The 20,855-nt window shown below is 38.3% G+C and overlaps 1 protein-coding gene across 1 annotated transcript in view; it reads right to left on the reverse strand.

Moving 5' to 3' along the window:
- NEK11 (NIMA related kinase 11) overlaps positions 1-20,855 on the reverse strand; it is a gene marked incomplete at its 5' end in the record, with an annotated part of 387,736 nt that overhangs the window by 164,384 nt on the left and 202,497 nt on the right.

Here is a 20,855-nt window from a genome sequence, read left to right on the forward strand (position 1 = left end):
CCACAGCAACAGTGGAGATAAACCCCATAGCAACCGGGCAGGAAGCAGAAGCCCTGTCTGCACACAGCTGCCCAACACAAGCCACTAGAGGTCACTATTCTCCCAGGTGAGGAAGGCCACAGACCAACAAGAAGGGAAGCTCTTCCAGCAGTCACTTGTACCAGCTCTGCACATTATCTCTATCACCATGAAAAGACAAAACTACAGGCAGACAAAGATCACAGAGACAACACCTGAGAAGGAGACAGACCTAACCAGTCCTCCTGAAAAAGAATTCAAAATAAAAATCATGAACATGCTGACAGAGATGCAGAGAAAAATGCAAGAGCAATAGGATGAGATGCAGAGAAAAATGCAACAGCAGTGGGATGAAGTCCGGAGGGAGATCACAGATGTCAGGAAGGAGATCACAGAAGTGAAACACTCCCTGGAAGGATTTATAAGCAGAATGGATAAGATGCAAGAGGCCATTGAAGGAATAGAAGCCAGAGAACAGGAACGTATAGAAGCTGACACAGAGAGAGATAAAAGGATCTCCAGGAATGAAACAACACTAAGAGAAATATGTGACCAAGCCAAAACAAATAATATTCGTATTATAGGGATACCAGAAGAAGAAGAAAGAGGAAAAGGGATAGAAAGTCTCTTTGAAGAAATAATTGCTGAAAACTTCCCCAAACTAGGGGAGGAAATAATCGAACAGACCATGGAATTACACAGAACCCCCAACAGAAAGGATCCAAGGAGAACAACACCAAGACACATAGTAATTAAAATGGCAAGGATCAAGGACAAGGAAAGAGTTTTAAAGGCAGCTAGAGAGAAAAAGGTCACCTATAAAGGAAAACCCATCAGGCTAAAATCAGACTTCTCGACCAAAACCCTACAGGCCAGAAGAGAATGGCATGATATACTTAATGCAATGAAACAGAAGGGCATTGAACCAAGGATACTGTATCCAGCACGACTATCATTTAAATATGATGGTGGGATTAAACAATTCCCAGACAAGCAAAAGCTGAGGGAATTTGCTTCCCACAAACCACCTCTACAGGGCATCCTACAGGGACTGCTCTAAATGGGAGCACCCCTAAAAAGAGCACAGAACAAAACACACAACATATGAAGAATGGAGGAGGAGGAATAAGAAGGGAGAGAAGAAAAGAATCTCCAGACAGTGTATATAACAGCTCAATAAGCGAGCTAAGTTAGGCAGTAAGATACTAAAGAAGCTAACCTTGAACCTTTGGTAACCACGAATCTAAAGCCTGAAATGGCAATAAGTACATATCTCTCAATAGTCACCCTAAATGTAAATGGACTTAATGCACCAATCAAAAGACACAGAGTAATAGAATGGATAAAAAAGCAAGACCCATCTATATGCTGCTTACAAGAAACTCGCCTTAAACCCAAAGATAAGCATAGACTAAAAATCAAGGGATGGAAAAACATACTTCAGGCAAACAACAGTGAGAAGAAAGTAGGGGTTGCGGTACTAATATCAGACAAAATAGACTTCAAAACAAAGAAAGTAACAAGAGATAAAGAAGGACACTACATAATGATAAAGGGCTCAGTCCAACAAGAGGATATAACCATTCTAAATATATGTGCACCCAATACAGGAGCACCAGCATATGTGAAGCAAATACTAACAGAACTAAAGAGGGAAATAGACTGCAATGCATTCATTTTAGGAGACTTCAACACAACACTCACCCCAAAGGATAGATCCACTGAGCAGAAAATAAGTAAGGACACAGAAGCACTGAACAACACCCTAGAACAGATGGACCTAATAGACATCTATAGAACCCTACATCCAAAAGCAACAGGATATACATTCTTCTCAAGTGCACATGGAACATTCTCCAGAATAGACCACATACTAGCTCACAAAGAGAGCCTCAGTAAACTCCAAAATATTGAAATTCTACCAACCAATTTTTCAGACCACAAAGGTATAAAAGTAGAAATAAATTCAACAAAGAAAACAAAAAGGCTCACAAACACATGGAGGCTTAACAACATGCTACTAAATAATCAATGGATCAATGAACAAATAAAAATAGAGATCAAAGAATATATAGAAACAAATGACAACAAAAACACTAACCCCCAACTTCTGTGGGACGCAGCGAAAGCAGTCTTAAGAGGAAAGTATATAGCAATCCAGGCACACTTGAAGAAGGAAGAACAATCCCAAATGAATAGTCTAACTTCACAATTATCAAAACTGGGAAAAGAAGAACAAATGAGGCCTAAAGTCAGCAGAAGGAGGGACATAATAAAGATAAGAGAAGAAATAAACAAAATTGAGAAGAATAAAACAGTAGCAAAAATCAACAAAACCAAGAGCTGGTTCTTTGAGAAAAGAAACAAAATAGATAAGCCTCTAGCCAAACTTATTAAGAGAAAAAGAGAATCAACACAAGTCAACATAATCAGAGAAGAGAATGGAAAAATCACAACAGACTCCACAGGATTACAAAGAATTATTAAAGACTACTATGAAAACCTATATGCCAACAAGCTGGAAAACCTAGAAGAAATTGACAACTTCCTAGAAAAATACAACCTCCCAAGACTGACCAAGGAAGAAACACAAAAGTTAAACAAACAGATTACGAGCAAAGAAATTGAAACGGTAATCAAAAAACTACCCAAGAACAAAACCCCAGGGCCGGAAAGATTTACCTCGGAATTTTATCAGACACACAGAGAAGACATAATACCCATTCTCCTTAAAGTTTTCCAAAAAATAGAAGAAGAGGGAATACTCCCAACTCATTCTATGAAGCCAACATCACCCTAATACCAAAACCAGGCAAAGACCCCACCAAAAAAGAAAATTACAGACCAATATCCCTGATGAATGTAGATGCAAAAATACTCAGTAAAATATTAGCACACAGAATTCAACAGTATATCAAAAGGATCATACACCATGACCAAGTGGGATTCATCCCAGGGATGCAAGGATGGTACAACATTCGAAAATCCATCAACATCATCCACCACATCAACAAAAAGAAAGACAAAAACCACGTGATCATCTCCATAGATGCTGAAAAAGCATTTGACAAAATTCAACATCCATTCATGATAAAAACTCTCAGCAAAATGGGAATAGAGGGCAAGTACCTCAACATAATAAAGGCCATATATGATAAACCCACAGCCAGCATTATACTGAACAGTGAGAAGCTGAAAGCATTTCCTCTGAGATCGGGAACCAGACAGGGATGCCCACTCTCCCCACTATTATTTAACATAGTACTGGAGGTCCTAGCCACGGCAATCAGACAAAACAAAGAAATACAAGGAATCCAGATTGGTAAAGAAGAAGTTAAACTGTCACTATTTGCAGATGATATGATACTGTACATAAAAAACCCTAAAGACTCCACTCCAAAACTACTAGAACTGATATCAGAATACAGCAAAGTTGCAGGACACAAAATTAACACACAGAAATCTGTAACTTTCCTATACACTAACAATGAACCAATAGAAAGAGAAATCAGGAAAACAATTCCATTCACCATTGCATCAAAAAGAATAAAATACCTAAGAATAAACCTAACCAAAGAAGTGAAAGACTTATACTCTGAAAACTACAAGTCACTCTTAAGAGAAATTAAAGGGGACACTAATAAATGGAAACTCATCCCATGCTCATGGCTAGGAAGAATTAATATAATCAAAATGGCCATCCTGCCCAAAGCAATATACAGATTTGATGCAATCCCTATCAAATTACCAGCAACATTCTTCAATGAATTGGAACAAATAATTCAAAAATTCATATGGAAACACCAAAGACCCCGAATAGCCAAAGCAATCCTGAAAAAGAAGAATAAAGTAGGGGGGATCTCACTCCCCAACTTCAAGCTCTACTACAAAGCCATAGTAATCAAGACAATTTGTTACTGGCACAAGAACAGAGCCACAGACCAGTGGAACAGATTAGAGACTCCAGACATTAACCCAAACATATATGGTCAATTAATATTTGATAAAGGAGCCATGGACATACAATGGCAAAATGACAGTCTCTTCAACAGATGGTGCTGGCAAAACTGGACAGCTACATGTAGGAGAATGAAACTGGACCATTGTCTAACCCCATATACAAAGGTAAACTCAAAATGGATCAAATACCTAAATGTAAGTCATGAAACCATTAAACTCTTGGAAAAAAACATAGGCAAAAACCTCTTAGACATAAACATGAGTGACCTCTTCTTGAACATATCTTCCCGGGCAAGGAAAACAACAGCAAAAATGAGCAAGTGGGACTACATTAAGCTAAAAAGCTTCTGTACAGTGAAAGACACCATCAATAGAACAAAAAGGAACCCTACAGTATGGGAGAATATATTTGAAAATGACACATCCGATAAAGGCTTGACGTCCAGAATATATAAAGAGCTCACACGCCTCAACAAACAAAAAACAAATAACCCAATTAAAAAATGGGCAGAGGAACTGAACAGACAGTTCTCTAAAAAAGAATACAGATGGCCAACAGACACATGAAAAGATACTCCACATCGCTAATTGTCAGAGAAATGCAAATTAAAACTACAATGAGGTATCACCTCACACCAGTAAGGATAGCTGCCATCCAAAAGACAAACAACAACAAATGTTGGCGAGGCTGTGGAGAAAGGGGAACCCTCCTACACTGCTGGTGGGAATGTAAATTTGTTCAACCATTGTGGAAAGCAGTATGGAGGTTCATAAAAATGCTCAAAACAGACCTACTATTTGACCCAGGAATTCCACTCCTAGGAATTTGCCCTAAGAATGCAGCAATCAAGTTTGAGAAAGACAGATGCACCCCTATGTTTATCGCAGCACTATTTACAATAACCAAGAATTGGAAGCAACCTAAATGTCCATCGGTAGATGAATGGATAAAGAAGATGTGGTACATATACACAATGGAATACTACTCAGCCATAAGAAGTGGAAAAATCCTACCATTTGCAACAACATGGATGGAGCTGGAGAGTATTATGCTCAGTGAAATAAGCCAAGCGGAGAAAGAGAAATACCAAATGATTTCACTCATCTGAGGAGTATAGGAACAAAGGAAAAACTGAAGGAACAAAACAGCAGCGGAATTACAGAACCCAAAAATGGACTAACAGGTACCAAAGGGAAGGAACTGGGGAGGATGGGTAGGCAGGGAGGGATAAGGGGGGGGGAAGGAGAAGGGGGGTATTAAGATTAGCATGCATGGGGGGGAGGGAGAAAGGGTAGGGTGGGCTGCACAACACAGAGAGGACAAGTAGTGACTCTACAACATTTTGCTAAGCTGATGGACAGTAACCGTAATGTGGTTGTTAGGGGGGACCTGATATTGGGGAGAGCATAGTAAACATAGTATTCTTCATGTAAGTATAGATTAAAAATAAAAAAATAAAAAAAAAGAAAGAAAGAAAAAGGGGATTACTCCTTGATAGGATAAAACTATTGGTAAATCAAAGATCAACGCATGCTTTAAATATCCTTAATGTTGATCACTTAAAGGGTGTCAGATGATCAGCTATGGAGGTACTCTTTTCTGATAATATTCCTTTCTCTTAATAAAAAAAAAAAAAGCAGTTACTGTGTGCTGACCTCCAATGAGTTCTGCACAGTGGTATAGAGGGCATGTCAAAGTGTGGGCAAAGGGTCTGTTTGTTTCTATGCAGAAGTTCAAGGCCTAGCTTGGATACCCAGAAAATGAACTAAGATACGATATGAGGAGGAGCTTCCGGCATCAGCACTCTCTGGAGGACTTGTGCTGGGGGATGATCATCAAAAAGCCTCCACAGGTATCCGGACGATGCTGCGGTTGTGGCGGCATCCAGCCCACCGTCTCCTGGACTTGCCATAGGAATGAGGAGGGAGATGTCTAGGCTGGCATGTGCATACAGTGAGACAACGAATTTGACCGGATCTGTACTGTTGGAACTCAACTAGGAGTTGGGAGGGGTGCAAGGTGTAGCACTCTAAAATCTTATGACTATAGACTATCTACGGTTAAAAGAACATATGGGATGTGAACAGATCCCAGAAATGGGCTGCTTTAATTTGTCTGATTTCTCTCAGACTGTTCAAGTACAGTTGGACAATATACATCATATCATAGACAAATTTTCACAAATGCCTAGGGTGCCTAAATGGTTTTCTTGGCTTCACTGGAGATGGATGGTAATTATAGATTTGCTTTGTTATTGTCACCATATTCCTATTATGTTAATATGTGTGTGCAAATTAGTTAGTAGTTTAAAACCTATACATACTTAAGGTACTCTACAAGAAGATATGTGAAAGAAATAATCAATCCTCCCATGTTTCCTTCCATATGCTACATCTGTAGCTTTTCTTCTTTCCTCCTAATTACAACCCTTAAATAGAATTCGTGCCTCCTATCGAATTTACCGAGTATCATAATTCCTCCAGGTGGTAAAGATACCTCGAGACAAGTGCTGAGCATAGAAGCCACAGGGCATAAATCTGCAAAGAAGTAAAAAGCTAACCTTTTCAAACAATATGGCTTCTCTCTCACTTACCAACTTTACATTTCCCTGTATGGCCCCGGAAGATGACTGGTTAGCCAGAGACAGGTAAGATTCCTCAAGGGAGGAACAACCTAAGACAGGCACAGTCGCAGGGGGGGCCATCAGGTGAGAATTTGGGGATCAACAGAGGTGAGGCTCAGAACCTCACCCCCCCTGCTTTGAGAGAAATCTTCTGCATCCGTGGATGTTTTGCTGCCCTTGTCTAGCCTGGATTAAAGTTAGTCCATAGGCACACACCTGATCATCTGATCATCTACATTTGCCCTCTTACAGCACTAAACTATGTTTTCTACCTTTATCTTGCATCTACCTACCACTTCAGCATTTTATTAAAAATAAAAATAATAATAATAATAGAGGGTGAAATGTGGGATCAACATATAAATCAAGTACAAAAATCAAACGAATATTCATATTTGACCTGATTGTTTATAGGTCATAATGCGTGATCAAAACCGTAAGAATTTATTCACTACATAAGAATTCGTTCACCATGTAAGAACTTGTTCATTATGCTTCAGAAGATTGGAGACTGACGAGAATTAGACTTGAGATGGATTAATGACTGTACATTGAGCATTGACCCCCCTATACTGAATTTTATTGTTGTTAACAACCATTTGATCAATAAATATGAGAGATGCCCTCTCAAAAAAAAAATTAGTTAATAGGACACTACAAGTAGAGGAATTATTAATGGTATGCAGGAATATTTAATGCTGGCTCTTTCAGTGTCTCCCCATGCCTAGAAGAACAGTACTCAGAAGAGTAAGCTAGAGGCCCTGGGGGTCCCTGAGACCCTTTCAGGGGAGGCCAAAACCTAGACACTTCTATAACAGCCCTAAGATTTCTTTGCCTTTTTCACCCTCACTTTCTTATAAGTATATAGTGCAGTTTTCCAGATACTATATGTCGACAGCCTCACAACAGTCTAAATGCAAAGGTGATATAAGAATCCACCAGCTGTTTTCTATTAAGCCACTTACTTTTTAAAAATCATAAAAATGTAAAACAATGTCTTCTCAATAAATATCTAAATTTTGGAAAATAGTTATTTTTCATAATATGCAACAAAATGGATGAACTTTGAAGACATTACGCTAAGTGAAATAAGTCACAAAAATGCAAATGCTGTGCTACTCCATTTATATGAGGTACCTGATACACCCACATTCATGGCATCAAAGACTGGCGTGGTGGTCGCCGAGGCTGGGGAAGGGGAAATGGGAGTTTCTAATCAATGGGCACAACACTGTACTTATACAGGATGAATAAATTCTAGAGATCTACTACATAACACTGTACCTATAATCAACAATATGCTATTTTGTACACTGAAAAATTTATTGAGATCTCATGTTACTTGTTTTTGCCACCATAAAATAAAATTAAAAAATTTAAATTAAGTAGCACAAACACTAACACACAAATAAAAGCAAACAAGGGGTATATGTTCTACCAAATATTCAAACATAATAGAATACTACAATAACAATTGTTAAGCTAGTGAGAGAATCAAGTTCACTAGTAATGTAAATATAGAAATAGGAATTTGGTGTACAAATGTGTATATTCCAATTATATGTGGAGAAATAAACACTTATAAAGCAAAAATAATTTTAATAATAAACATGCTATTTCTGCCAATATGCAATAGGTTTATTACTAATATTTTTAAATGACTTTTTCTGATTCTCAGTTTTATTTTCTGATATGGCATATATCCATAGATATAACCACATAAACAAAAGCTCTTTGCTGTATTGAATAATTTTTAGGAGTGCAAAGATATCCTGAAACCAAAAACTTTCAAAACTGATAACATAGGGTTTATAGGCTCTAGGCTGTGTTTGCTCTTTTGTACATAATCTCTGAGAACAACTTTCCAAAACAGGTACAATATTCCCCTCCTTATCCATGGGGGATCGTTCCAAGACCCTCAGTGGGTGCCTGAAACCACAGTTAGTACCAAACCCTTTATATATATAATGTTTTTTCCTATACATAAATATATACTATGCCTATTATAAAGTTTAACTTACAAGTTAGGCACGGTAATAGATTAATAAGAACTAACAAGAGAGCAATAAACTGTAATAAAGTTATGTGACAGTAGTCTCTCTTTCTCTCTAAATATACACCCTTCTTCTTCTTGTGATGATATGAGATAATTTAATGCCTACATGATGAGATGAAGTGAAGTAAATGACATTAGACATTGTAATGCAGTATTAGGTTATATCACATCTGATCTTCTGATGATAGGTCAGGAGGATCATCTGCTTTTGTGGCTAACTAAAACCCTGGAAAGTGAAACCATAGATAAGTGAGGAGAATGTGGGCTTCTCGGTCAGGGAAAACTAAAGTCAAATTCTGACTTTGCCTCTTACTAGCTGTGTGACTTTGTGTGAGTCACTTAGCCTCTCTGAACCTTAGTCACCTCATCTAACACATGGGTGATGTTTTCAAACTATCTCCCCCAAGATATTTCTCAATTTCAAAAGGAAAAATGGTAAGTTTATAAGACACTATGATCTGAAAGAAGATACTGCCTCATGCAAGGGATCAAGGTTAATACCAGCAGTAATAGGGCATGTCAACAGCATGTACTCTACCTGGCATCATGCACTGAGGACACAACACAACATCATGTCTGTGGTCATCTGGCCAGAATACATACTCTTAACCAAACTTTGAGAAAACACCAGACCCAGATTAAGAGACATGCTACAGAATACGTGGCCAGTACATATCAAAAGTGTCAAGTCATAAAAGACATAAGGGAATGTCATAGACTGTAGTAGGCTAAGGAGACACATCAACTAAATACAGTGTGGACTGGACTGGACCCTGGAATAGAAAAGGGACATTAAGGGGGAAATTGGAAAAATTGGAATATTTGTGTTTAGCTAATAGTACTGTACCAATGTTACTTTTCTGGCTTTTGATTACTGAACTCTGGCTAGGGTAAGATCGTTAACATTAGGGAAAGCTGAATGAATGGTATGCAGAAATTCACTGTACTTTTTTTTTGTATTATTAATCTACAATTACAAGTCCCCCCAACAAACCCCATTAGTCACTGTCCATCAGCATAGTAAGATGCTGTAAAATCACTACTTGTCTTCTCTGTGTTGCACAGGCCTCCCTGTGCCCCCCACCCCACATTATACATGCTAATCGTAAGGCCCCCTTTCTTTTTCCCCACCCTTCTCCCTCCCTTCCCACTCATCCTCCCCAGTCTCTTTCCCTTTGGTAACTGTTAGTCCTTTCTTGGGTTCTGTGATTCTGCTGCTGTTTTGTTCCTTCAGTTTTTCCTTTGTTCTTTTATTCCACATATGAGTGAAATCATTTGGTACTTGTCTTTCTCCATCTGGCTTATTTCACTGAGCATAATACCCTCTAGCTCCATCCATGTTGTTGCAAATGGTAGGATTTGTTTTCTTCTTATGGCTGAATAACATTCCGTTATGTATATGTACCACATCTTCTTTATCCATTCATCTACTGATGGACACTTAGGTTGCTTCCATTTCTTGGCTATTGTAAATAGTGCTGCGATAAACATAGGGGTACATCTGTCTTTTTCAAACTGGGCTGCTGCATTCTTAGGGTGAATTCCTAGAAGTGGGATTTCTGGGTCAAATGGTATTTCGATTTTGAGCTTTTTAAGGAACCTCCATACTGCTTTCCACAATGGTTGAACTAATTTACATTCCCACCAGCAGTATAGGAGGGTTCCCCTTTCTCCGCAACCTTGCCAACATTTGTTGTTGTTTGTCTTTTGGATGATAGCCATCCTTACTGGTGTGAGGTGATATCTCATTGGGGTTTTAATTTGCATTTCTCTGATGACAAGCAATGTGGAGCATCTTTTCATGTCTGTTGGCCATCTGAATTTCTTCTTTGGAGAACTGTTTGTTCAGCTCCTCTGCCCATTTTTTAATTGGATTGTTTGCTTTCTGTTTGTTGACGTGCATGAGCTCTTTATATGTTTTGGATGTCAACCCTTTATCAGATCTGTCATTTATCACTGTACTTTTTTTGCAACTTATCTGTAACCCTAAAATTATTTTGAAAGAAAAAGGTAAAAAGTAAATTAATCAAATGCAGGTAACTGTCTTCCTTATAGTAGTGTATGGATTTAGAGATAGGTAAAATGTTTTCCACAGTACCTAGCCTACAAATAGAGGTTATTTTCATGCTTCTGTTCAAACCTTTCAATGGCTCCCAATCTTTTTGTGAAAAAAGTTTCTATTTCATAGGCCAACACACTCAAGATCCTATATAGCCCAACTCCAAATTATCTTTAAACTTTAACTATTTTTTTTATTCTGGTAAAATACATATAACATAAATCTTGCCATTCTAACTATTTTTAATGTAGAGCACTGTGGTATGAAGTGCATTCACACTGTTGTGAACCGTCATCACCAGAGCTTGTAATCTTTCCACACTGAGATTCTGTGCCCATTAAACACCATCTATTCCCCTCCCCCAGCCCTTAGCAACCACTATTCTATTTTCCATCTCTATGAATTTGACTTCTAAGTAGGTTATATAAGTACAATCATGTAACTTTTGTCCTTTTGGGCATGGCTTATTTCATTTAGCATAATGTGTAAGGTTTACCCATGCTGCAGTATGTGCCAGAACTTCCTTTCCAAGACTGAGTAGTATTCCATTGTGTGTACAGACCATGTGTTGTTTATCCATCATTCATCCATTGATATCCAGTTGTTTCTACCTTTTGACTCCTGTGAACAATGCTGCTATGCATGGCTATACAAATGTCTGCTTAAGTTACTGCTTGTAATTCTTTGGATATGTACCCAGAAGTAGTAATGCCATATTTCATTTTTTGAAGAACCACCATACCACTTTCCATAGCAACTGCACCATTTTACATTCCCAGCAGCAGAGCACAAGGGTTCAAGTTTTTCCACATCCTCACCAACTCATTATTTTCTGTTATTATTTTTTTTATAATTGCCATTCTAATGGGTGTGAAGTAGCATGTTGTGTTTGTATGTGTGTGTTGGGGCTGGGGAGGGGAGAGTGTGGAGGAGATTCTGAATGTCTGAATGTTACTCAGACCTTTCCATGCAGTCAGATGGGAAGCACTCAGTCCCATAACAGTTTGCCTCAAGTGAGCTCATTTTACCAGGCACTCCAATTTTGTTAGGAAGTCTCTTTTAAATTTTCTCTGACTCAGATTTTATCTCTAGTTAATAATGAACCTGGAGTGAAATTGACTTTCAAAATTTTTTTTAATTTTTTGATATGCAATCTTATATTACCTTCAAGTATACAACACATTGGTTCACCAGATACCTACGTTTAGTCCTCAACCCAATTAGTTCAGTTACAATCTGTCAACATTGAAAGATGCTACAGTATCATTGGCTATATTCTCTATGCTATACTACCATCCTTGTGACCAACTTATATTATGATTCAGAATTTTTGTGCCCCTTCATTCCCCCACCCCTCCCCACCCACTCATCTCATGCTTATGTTCAAGAGAATTTTGCCTATGTTTTCTTCTAAGAGGTTTGTGGCTTTATGTCTTATATTTAACTCTATAATCCATTTCAAGTTTACTTTTGTGCATGGAGTTAAGACAATAATCCAGTTTCATTCTCCTGCATGTAGCTTTCCAGTTTTCCTAATACCAGTTATGAGAGAGACTTTCACCTATGGTATTTCCATGGCTCCTTTATCATATATTAATTGACCATATACTGTGAGTTTATATCTGGGCTCTCTATTGTGTTCCATTGATTTATGGGTCATTCTGTGCCAGTACCATTCTGTTTTGATTACTGTGGCTATGTAGTATATAGCTTGAAGTCAGGAAACGTAATCCCCCAGCTTTCTTCTTTCTCTGGATTGCTTTGGCTATTTGAAGTCTTTTGTGGCTCCATATGAATTTTAGGATTATTTGCTCTAGTTCATTGAGAAATGCTGTTGTATTTTGATAGGGATTGCATTTAATCTGTAAATTGCTTTGGGCAGAATAGCCAGTTTGACAATCCTTTCTATCAGTGAGCATGGGATAGATTTCCATTTATTTGTGTCTTTAATTTCTCTCTTAAGTCTTACAGCTTTTAGAGTCACTTCTTTGGTAAGGTTTATTCCTAGGTATTTTATTCTTTTTGATGCAGTTGTAAATGGAATTGTTTTCCTGATTTCTTTCTGCTAGTTCATTGTTAGTATATAGGAATGTGGCAGATTTCTGTATATTCATTTTGTATCCTGCAACTTTGCTGAATCCAGTTAGTAGTTCTAATAACTTTGATGGGGTCATAGGATTTATAATGTATAAATACCATGCTATGTATAGTATAATACCATGTTATCTGAAAATAGTGAGAGTTTAATTTCTTCCTTACCAATAAGAATGCCTTTTATCTCTTTAGCTTGTCTGATTGTCATGTCTAGGACCTTTAGTACTATGTTAAATAAAAGTGGTAAGAGTGGACCTCCTTGTCTTGTTCCTGATCCTCGAGGAAAAGGTCTGTTTTTCACCACTGTGATGTTGGCTGTAGGTTTGCCATATATGGCCTTTATTATGTTGAGGTACATTCCCTATATACCCATTTTGTTGAGAGTTTTTATCATGAATGGATGTTGAATTTTGTTCAGTGCTTTTTCGGCACTTATTGAGATAATCATACAATTTTTATCCTTTTTTTAATGTGATGTTTGACATCAATTGATTTATGAATATTGTAACATCCTTGTATCCTTAGAATAAATTCCATTTTATCATGATGGATGATCCTTTTTATCTATTTTTACATATGCTTTGCTAATATTTTTGAGGATTTTGCTCTTTGTTCATCACGGATATTGGTCTATAATTTTCTCTTTTTGTGTTGTCTTTGGTTTTGGTATTAGAGATATGCTGGTCTCATAGAATGAGTTTAGAAATATTCCCTCCTCTTCTACTTTTTGGTAAACTGTAATAAAGGTACATAATACCTCTTCTTTAAATCATTGGTAAAATTCACCTGTGAAGCCATCTGGTCCTTGCATTCTGTTTGTTGGGAGTTTTTTTATTACAAATTCGACTGGTAATTGGTCTGTTCATATTTCTGTTTCATCCTGGGTCAGTCTTGGAAGACTGTACTTTTCTAGGAATTTGTCCATTTTTTCTAGGTTGTCCTAGAATTTCACAGAATTCTCTAAAACTTCTTTGTATTTCTGTGGTGACAGTTTAACTTCTCCTTTTCACTTCTGATTTTGTTTATTTGTGTCCTCTTCTTTTCTTGATAAGTCTGGCTAGTGGTTTATCTATTTTGTTTATCTTCTCAAAGAACCAGCTCTTGGTTTCATTGATTTTTTTTTCTTTTGTTCTTCTCTTATTTATTTCTATTCTGATCTTTATTATGTCCTTCCTACTAACCTTGGATGTCATTTCTTCTTTTTCTATTTTATTTAGTTGTGTGTTTATTCTGTTTATTTGGGATTGTTCTTGTTTCTTGAGGTAAGCCTGTGTTGCTATGTACTTCCCTCTTAGAATCTCTTTAAGGACATTTCACATGTTTTGGACTGTAGTATTTTTGTTTTCATTTGTCTCCATGTATTGCTTGATTCGTTCTTTGTTCATTGACCCATTGATTATTTAGAAACATGTTTAGCCTCCATATGTTTGTGAGTTTTGTTTTCTTTCTGTAATTGATTTCTTGTTTCATACCATTGTGATCTGAAAAGATGCTTGATATAATATGAATCTTTTCTGATTTATTGAGGCTCTTTTTGTGTCATAATATGTGATCTCTTCTAGAGAGTGTTCCATGTGCACTTGAAAAAAATGTGTATCTCACTGCTTTGGGGTGGAATGTTCTGTAGATATGTAAGTCCATCTGATCTAGTGTGTTGTTCAGTGCCTCAGTTTCCTTATTTATTTTCTGTCTGGCTGATCTGTCCATTGATGTAAGTGGTGTGTTAAAGTCCCCTATGATTTTTGTTGCAGTCTATTTCTCCCTTTTGTTCTGTACTTGTTTTACATATGTAAGTGCTCCTATATTGGGTGCATAAATATTTATAATTGTTATTTCCTCTAATTGGACTGGTCTCTTTATCATTATGCAATGTCCTTGAACTCTTATTAATTTCTTTGTTTTGAGGTCTATTTTGTCTGATACAAATACTGCCACTCCTGCTTTTTTCTCCCTATTATTTGCATGAAATATCTTTTTCCATTGCTTCACCTTCAGTTTATGTATGTCTTTAGTCTGAAATGACTTTCTTGTAGCCAGCATACAGATGGGTCTTGCTCCTTTATCCATCTGCCCCCCTGTGTTCTTTGATTGGTGCATTCAGTACATTTACATTTAAGGCACTTATTGATAGGTGCGTACTTACTGCCATTTTATTGTTTTCTGATTGTTTTTATAGTTCCTCTCTAATCCTTTCTTCCTCTAATACCCTCCTCTTATTACTTGATGGTTTTCTTTAGTGTTATGATTAGAGTTTTAAAAAAATTTTTGTGTATCTGTTACAAATAGAGTGATGGTCACTCTATTCTGAATACAGTCTAAAAGTACTTCTTTTTTATTCTTCTTCCTCTCCACCTTTCATGTATAAGATGTCATAAACTGCATTTTTTGTGTATCCCTTGTGTATATACAGATTTTTTGTACAGTTGATCTTACTATTTATTTTTTAACTTCTTACTTGCTCCGTAAGTAATTGGTCTACTACCTTTGCTGTGGGTTTATTTTCACTGATGAAAAATATTCAGGCTTAATAACATTTCCATCTACAGAAGGCCTTTTAACATATTCTGTAAAGCCAGTTTAGTGGTATAAATTCTTTTAACTTTCATTTATCTGGGAAACTTTTAATCTCTCCTTCAATTCTGAGTGATAACCTTGCTGGATAGAGGATTCTTGGTTGAAGTTCCCTCTGTTTCAATACATTAAATATTTCATGCCACCTCCTTCATGGCTGTAAAGTTTCTGTTGAGAAGTCTGCTGATGGCCTTATGGAGTTGCCCTTAAAAGTAATTTTTTGCCTCTCTCTAGCTGCTTTCAATACCCTCTCTTTATCCTTAATCTTTTTCATTTTAATTGTTAGATGTCCTGGTGGTGTCTTCCTGAGGTTCCTATTGTTAGGGGCTCTCTCTGCTTTCAGTACTTGGGTGTCTGTTTCCTTCACCAGATTGGGAAAGTTTTCAACAATTTTTTTTCTTTAAAGAGACTTTCTACTCCTTCACCTCTCTCTTCTCCTTCTGGTACCCCTATTATGTGAATATTGTTTTGCTGGAGTTGTCACACAGCTCTCTTAGCATTCTCTTGATTCTGAAGGTTCTTTTCTCTCTCTGTTCCTCAGCTTCTTTGTTTTCCTGTTCTCTAATTTCCATCTCATTGATTGTGTCCTCTACTTGCAACAATCTATTATTCATTCCCTGCATTGTATTTTTCATTTCAGTTACTGCATTCTTCAGCTCTGAGCAGCTCTTTTTCATATCTTTTCTTTGTTGAAATTCTCTCTGAGATCATCAGTACTTTTCCACAGATCAGTGAGCACATTTACGACTGTTACTTTGAAATCTTTATCAAGAAGATTGGTGATCTCTATTTCATTTAGTCCTCTTTCTGGCATCTTTTTTCTTTTTTTGTTTTGGTTTGAAACATATTTCCCTGCCTTCTCATTTTGCCTGGGTTTATGTTTTTCTTCCTTTGTATTAGACAGATCCACTATGCCTTCTGGTCTAGAGAATAATGGCTTTATGAAGAAGGTGTCCTGTGGTGCCCAGAAGTGCACCTGTGCCTGGTTCTCCTTTGTGATAGAGCAGCAGTTGCTGTTGGTGGGCTGTGGGCAAAGCTGCCTTTCTGCCTGTCTGCTGGTAGTGGCTGATCTTTGTCAGCAAAGGCCCTTTGTGAGTAGTGTGGCCTCTGCTGGAATTATTGTGGGACGGGCCACCCTCTGCCTTCCTGGCAGAGATGGCAGCACTGCTGGGCCAACCAACATGTGGGCTGGGCAGGTACAAAGGGTGATGCTGTGCAGGGCTGGGCCACCAGTGAGGAGGATGGAGTGTTTGGAGCTGGCTCCTATGGGTACTTCCCCAGCTGGGCTGAGAGAATGCCAGAAAAGCTGCAAAAGCCTCCCTCTGCCTGCCAGGCAGCAAAGTCTTTGCTCTGGGCTGAGGGGCTGGCAGGGTAGGTGGGCAGGTGTTCAGAGAAGCAACTTAGGGCTGAGCCACCAGTGGCAGGGATGGGGTGTTTGGAGCTGGCTCCTATGCATGTCCAACCAGTTGGGCTGAAGGAGGGCAAGGGAAGTGTCATCCAACCTGACCTTTCTCCTGCAGAGAGAGCTTCATCCAATCATTGTCCCTCTGGCACCCTTCCCACTGCTGGTAAGTATTTCCAACTGCTCTGTCTTGGGTTTCAGTGGGACCAGTGGAGCATGCCTGTCCTCCACAGGCAGCTGGAATCTCAGGCTCTTAGAGGGCTCCAACTCTCCCTGATGTCCAGCCCTGTTACTCACCGAAGCCCAGTGTAATGTGGACTTGTAGTCCAGGGCCAGGTGTGCCGAGTTCCTGGGCATTTATCCCATCCTGTCTCTGTTCTGCTCCCTCCCTCTTGTGGGCTGGGATGGGGGAAGGGCTTGGGTCCCGCTCAGTCACGACTCTGTCACTTTACCCTTCTCTGTGTGGTCTTCTCTTCTTTCCCAGGGATAGGTGGTCTGTTCTGCAATCTTCAGGGTTGTTTCTGCTATAGTTGCTTCTTTGGTGTGTATTGGGAGGAAAATTACACCTTGCCTTCCTACTCTGCCATCTTTTTCACCAGAAGTCAGTATGTTGTGGTTTTTATTTGCATTTTTCTCATAGCTATGTTGAACATCTTTTCATATGCTATCGGCTATGTGTATATCTTCTTTAAAGCAATGTCAATTAAAATCCTTTACCCTTTTAAATTGAGTTCTGTGATGTTTGTTGTTGTTGAGTTTTATTTGTTTTTTAAATATTCTGGATATCAGTCCTTTTATCAGGTAGTGCTTTGCAATTATGTTTTCCCATTCTGTGGGTAGTATTTTATTCTGTTGTTAGTATCCTTTTGATACAGAAAAGTTTTAAATTTTAATGAAAGTCCCAATTTATTTACTTTTTCTTTTGTTAGTCATGCTTTTGGTATCATATCTAAGAAATCATTGCCAAATCCAATGTCATGAATTTTCCCCCTATATTTTTTTCTAAGAGTTTTATAGTTTTAGTTCTTATATTTAGGTTTAATATATTTTAAGTTAATTTTATGTATTATGTAAGATAAGGTCCAACTTCATTTGCATGTGGATATCCAGTTTCTCCAACACTATTTGCTGAAAAGATTGTCCTTATCTTTCTTATTAAAGTTATATTTTTATCAATATTAAGAATATTTGTAATATTTGTAATAGGCAGAATAATGGCTTCCCAAAGATACCCACATCTTAATCCCTGGGTCTTTTTTAATATGTTACCTTACATGTCAAAGTAGAATTAAGGTTGCTAATCCAATAACTTTTAAATAGAGAGATTGTCCTAGATTATCTGGGTGGGCCGAATATAATCACAAAGGCCCTTAACATGGAACAGGTGGATTTAAGAGAGACAAAAAGAAATGGCAGTATAAGAAGGACTTGGCCCAAAATTGCAGGATTTGGAAATGGAGAGAGGGTTGCATGAGCCAAGGAATGCAGGTAGCTTCTAGAAACTGGAAAAGCCCAGGCCCCAAGAGACTCTAGAAGGAATGCAGCCCAGCCAATACCTTGACTTTAGCCCAGCAATGCCCATTTTGGACTTCTGACCTCCAGAATTGTAAAATAATAAAACCTATATTGTGTAAGCCACTATATTTGTGATAATTTGTTAGAGAAACAATAGGAAAGCTATATAATATTTTTCTAGGTATTAAATGTAAATTAAATCAAAACTAAAATTCAGTAATTGCTGAACCTCAGGTAAGTGTTTCTTTACCACAAAAGATATCAATTACTAAAATATCTCTGGATTCCTCTCATGTTTACAACTGCCTTCCAAAATGGTCCTCCCATAGGCGTCCCCATCTCTGTGGGTGGCAAGCCAATTCTTTGAAGAGCACAGGCCAAAAACCTTGGTGTCATCTTTGAGTATACTCTTTCACCCCCACTTGTCCTCTACTGTGTCAGAAACCCTGTCCACTGTTGCTATAAAATGATATCCATAATCTACTCCTTTCTCACCAACCCCCCCCATTGCCATGGACCAAGCTACCTCTGCTTCTTTCCTGGTTGACTGAATACCTGGGTCTCTCTGCTTCTAGCTCTCCTACCCCTAGTATATTCTCAACATATTTGTTATAATCTGTTAAAACATGTGCCAGTATATGTCACTCCTCTGATAAAACTCTCAGTGCCTGCCCCTTATTACTCAAAGATTTTCTCTATGTCCTACAAGGTCCTACGCAACCATGGGCCCCACGATCTGACTTCATCCCTACTGCTCTCCTTCTTACCCACCTCACTTCAGCCTAAGACCAGGTAGTTTTGCAGAGACTGCTACAGACCAGACAAGCAACAGCTTTTGAAGCTCAGAGAGGCAAACTGCCACCTGAGAAAAAAAGTACCGCATCAAATCTTTCAGAGTAAAAGAAACACCATTGGCTATTTTTTTGATCCCTGTAAATAACAAAATTTTGGTCACACAGGAACTAAGATGAAAGTTATTGGAGGTGCTAAGCTACAAAGCATACTTCTACATGTCGGGCAGTATAAGAAACAGACACAGAGGCACAGTGCTCACATGAGACCGCGTTCCAGGCCAGCCTTTCCAGGTCTAACTGGCAGACCTCTCCCTGCCTGCGTAAGCTGCAGCAGCTCAGGTTTTGGTAACCTGTTATACATATGTCACTAATGACTGTTAATTAATTTTATTCCCTCTTTAGTCTTGTGTGATCTTCTGGTTTGAACACTTTAATATTAATATAATCAATTGTTTCTCAAGAAACGCAATTTGCATCCTCACTGGTTAGGAGAATGTCACTAGATAAAGTCGGAAAGACCCTGGGGGCTTTCATCCGCCACACATGCAGTCTGGGGCAGGGCAGTGGGGTTCCTTATTGGGCCCTGAGCAGTCCAGAGGCAGGGCCACCACCAGGTGCCTGTAATAGTTTGTTCTATTTAGGAGAAGCTGTCACAGTGTAGAAGAGAAACCCCTGGACTGGGAAGCTATGGACTTGGGGCTGGATCCCATTTTAACAATACCTTTCATCTTCTTTCTATCTCATCTGTGAAAAACAGTCATTAACACATATTATCAATACTAGAGAATTTTGACAAATGGATCCTTCCTCCCAAGTAAGAACTAGAAAATGAGGAAAATATAATTTTATGAGTTTGATTTTTAGAGAGTTACAGAATCATTTAATAACTGTAGTGATTATTGAAACAGGCTTCCCACCAGAACTACCTGTGGAACTTTAAAAAAATTTAGGTACACAGAATTTATCTTAGAAAAGTGTTGCCCACCAGGACTTTCCACAATGATGAAATGTTCTAGGAGTGCACTGCTAATATGGTAGCCACTAACCACACATTATTGTTTAACAATTTCCCCCCATTTTTATTGAGATAACTGACACATAACATTGTATTAGTTTAAGCACATGAAATGTGACTAATGATACTGAGGAACAGACTTCTAAATTTTATTGAATTTTAATTAATTTAAATTTGAATAACCACACATGGTTTAGTGGCTATCGAATTGCACACCACTTCTAGATGCATTGTTCTTAGTGTGCCCTCCTCAAGCCCGCAGCAGTCGTATTGCCAGAGAATGGGCTAGAAATGCAAATTCTGGGACAACATTCCAGACCTACTAAACCAGAAGCCCTGGAAGTATGGCTCTGCCAGTGGTGTGCTGGTAAATGGTCAGCTGGCTCTTGAGGAGAGGAAAGCCCTGATTAGTAGCACTTGCCAGTTTCTCCTGTGTAAACACCATAGCTGATTTCGAGCTATCCACATGCCATCACTGAACGTGATATTGGAAGGCTATATATACAGTAGACTCTGTGAGTCAGTGGAAGTCAGTTCTAGCATGCCGCTGAGCCCAACAATCTGTGTTTCAACAAGCCCTCTAAGTGGTTCCGATGTACAGTATAATTTGAGAACCACTGATGTAGAACTTTTAAGTCAGAATCTAAGATGACAGAGACGGCAGTTTTTATCTTCAAAATTTTCATAACGGAATTTGATAAGCAGCCCAGTTGGAAAGCCCGGACTCAGAACACATACAAGCAAAGT

Source organism: Manis javanica, chromosome 15 (genome assembly GCF_040802235.1).
Source record: "Manis javanica isolate MJ-LG chromosome 15, MJ_LKY, whole genome shotgun sequence".
Classification (NCBI taxonomy): Eukaryota; Metazoa; Chordata; class Mammalia; order Pholidota; family Manidae; genus Manis; species Manis javanica.